General features: G+C 38.6%; 1 protein-coding gene and 1 pseudogene across 1 annotated transcript in view; one reads left to right on the top strand and one right to left on the bottom strand.

Moving 5' to 3' along the window:
• The window catches only part of CCDC191 (coiled-coil domain containing 191), an 84,869-nt gene that overhangs the window by 36,178 nt on the left and 45,353 nt on the right, over window positions 1-3,338 (bottom strand). The gene's annotated exons all lie outside the window — the stretch shown is intronic.
• LOC111737131 lies at window positions 2,208-2,326 on the top strand (annotated as a pseudogene).

The raw sequence follows: 3,338 nt of genomic DNA, 5'->3' as shown, positions 1-3,338 counted from the left end.
AAACTCTGACATTACTTATAGTAATATTTTTTTTTTTTTGAAAATGTTTCCTTGGGCAAGGGGAACAAGAAAAAATAAACAAATGGGATTATATTAAACTAAAAAAGATTTTGCTCAGCAAAGGAAACAATCAACAAAACAAAAAGACAACCTACTGAATGGGAGGAGATATTTGCCAATGATATCTGAAAAGGGGTTAAAATCTAAAATATATAAGGAATTCATACAACTTAACACCAAAAAGACAAACAATCCAAAAAAACGAATGGACAGGGGACCTGAACAGACATGAAAAGATGCTCGATGTCACTAATTATCAGAGAAATGCAAACTGCAAATTCAAACCACAATGAGGTATCACCTCACATTTGTCAGAATGGCTATCATCAATAAATCAACAAACAAGTATTGCCGAGGATGTGGAGAAAAGGGAACCTTGGTGCACTGTTGGTGGGATTGTAAATTGGTGCAGCCACTATGGAAAACAGTATGGAGGTTCCGCAATAAATTAAAAATTGAACTACTATATGACCCAGCAATCCTACTTATGGGTATTTATCCAAAAAAATTCAAAACACTAATTCAAAAAGACATATGCATCCATATATTCATTGCAGCATTATTTACAATAGCCCAGATATGGAAGCAACCTAAGTGTCCATCGATAGATGATTAGATTAAGAAGATGTGATACATATATAAAAGGGAATATTACTCAGCCATAAGCAAGAGAGAAATCCTACCATTTGTGACAACATGGATGGTCCTAGCAGATATTATGTTAATGAATTAAGTCAGACATAGAAGGGCAAATACTAGATCTTTGGAAACATGGAGGAGTGAGAAATATCCTCAGATCTCTCCCCTTGAAATAACAATAAGCTAAACATCTAAAACTCAACAAAAAACATCCAAACTGCACACCAGCATGTGTAAGCATGAGATCAGTGTATAAGAGCTCTCACAGGTCAGAACCCCAGGTGTCGGGAGAAATAAAGAAGCTGCCTCTTGCAGCCACTGGAGCTACCTGCAGGAGGAGGGGGAGAGGAGAAGGAGTGGCGAGTTCCCTGACCAGCCCTGCCTAGGAAAGCTGTGAACTCCCTGTGGCCAGCAGCAAGGCCCAGTCCTCAGGGCAGAAGGCAGAGAAGCAAGGACGGCAGAAAAACAACAGTTGATTTTTACCGGCCGTGGTTGCAAAACTGAGGCTGAACCATGGCCTCCAACCCCCAACCCAAAGGGCCCCTTACCCCATACTCTCTGAGACTAAACACTGCAAAGCCCCAGGAGAATCCGAGCAAACGCTACTGAAACTGTCGCTAACACTGACAGGGACTGAAACTGAGGGTAGCGAGCGTGATTAAATATCTATAAGAAAATAAAAAGACATTTTTAAGGCTTTATATAAAGCAGGGATCCAAGAGGCTTAGACCTCACCTATTGGAAACCAAAAGAAACGTGCCTTCTTTGCAGCAAGCTAAAGAGAGATCTTTATATAATAAATCTTCTTTCTGGAAAAAAGTAGAATACATTACCATTAATGCCTAGGCGGAGAAAGAGTCCATTAAACACCATGAACAACCAAGGTGACAAGGCATCTCAGAAAGAAAGAAAAAAATCTTCAGAAAATAAGCTTACAGACATAGAAATATGCAACTTAAATGACAGAGAATTCAGGATGGTACTTCTGAAAAAACTCAGTGAGTTCTGAAACGAGTCATATCAACAATTTCAGGAATTGAAAAACCACCTACATGAGCAGAGCAAGGAGAATGAAACCCTCAACAAGAACAGAATAGATCTGGAGATAAAAAAAAAACACACTGCAAGAGCTGAAAAATAAAATTAAAGCTTGGGAAATACAGTCGACCAAATGGAGGAAAGGATCAGTGATATAGAAGACAGAAATCTAGAAATAAATCAGAAGGAAGAAGAGAGAAATCAAAGAATAAAAAATAATGAAAGAGAAGTTCAAAAACTAGCTGATACCATCAGGAGAGAAAACATGAGAATAATGGGCATTATTGAAGGCAAGGAAAAAGAGCAGGGATTAGAAAGCATTTTCAGACAAATAGCGGGAGAGAATTTCTTAATTCTAAGGAATGAGCTGGAGCCTGGATTTCAGGAAGTCAAGAGAACACTCAATTATCTCAACCCCAAAAGGCCTTCACCAAGACACATTCTATGAAAATTATCAAAAATCAACAACAGTCTACGGCCATGCCACCCTGAACATGCCTGATCCCGTCTGATCTCGGAAGCTAAGCAGGGTCGGGACTGGTTAGTACTTGGATGGGAGACCACATAGGACTACCAGGTGCTGTAGGCATTAAAAAAAAAAAATCAATGACAAAGACAGAATTCTCAGGGCAGACAGGGAGGAGAAAACAGTAACTTATAAAGGAAAACCCATTAGATTACCCTCGGACTTAGCGCAAACCTTATAAGCCAGAAAGGAATGGAATCAAATATTTAAACTATTAAGTGAAAGGAACTACCAGCCTAGAGCAATGTATCCAGCTAAGCTCTTCTTTAGATATGAAGGAGAAATTAAGACCTTTCTAGACATACAAAAATTGAGGGAATTTTCTACTACGAGGCCTGCACTACAGGAAATACTTTGTCAGCTCATCTAAAACAAAATGACAAAAAAATAATACATAATTAGGAGTAAGTGACTAGCAGGCTGATAGAAGCAGAAGAGTACAACCCTAACTAAGAACAGGGCATTATAAGCTTAAATAATAAGGAGAGAATTGTTATAACAAGATAGTAATGAACGCTCAGCATACATAGGGACAAACTGAGATACATAGAGACAAATTGAGAAAAGGGGAGGATTCAAAGATTCAAATTCGTAAAGGGGGATGGAAATAAGACATGTGCAGAAGAAAATGGACGACTGTATATATATAACTATCCTTTACATACTTGTAATGGTAACCACACACCACAGAGTCAGAACTGAAGTATATAACAAAACAAGAAGAACCAGAGGCAAAATCCACAAAAGCCAACCAAAAAATCATCAGATTTGTATGGAAGCACAAAAGACCCCAAATTGCCAAAGCCATCCTGAGAAAAAAGAACGAGGCTTGGAGGCATCACTCTGCCCGACTTCAAATTATACTACAAAACAACAGTAACCAAAACAGCATAGTATTGGCAGGAAAACAGACACACGGACCAGTGGAACAGAATTTAGAGTCCAGAAGTAAACCCATATTTATATGGGCTAATAATTTTCTACAAAAAAGCCAAAAACATACAGTGGAGAAAGGAAAGCCTCTTCAATAAATGGTGCTGGGAAAACTGCAAGGCCAACTGCAAAAGAATGAAAC

Source organism: Pteropus vampyrus, unplaced genomic scaffold, assembly GCF_000151845.1.
Source record: "Pteropus vampyrus isolate Shadow unplaced genomic scaffold, Pvam_2.0 Scaffold1, whole genome shotgun sequence".
Lineage (NCBI taxonomy): Eukaryota > Metazoa > Chordata > Mammalia > Chiroptera > Pteropodidae > Pteropus > Pteropus vampyrus.
The sequence above is the reverse complement of the archived record's forward strand: the minus strand, read 5'-3'. Positions and strand labels throughout refer to the sequence as shown.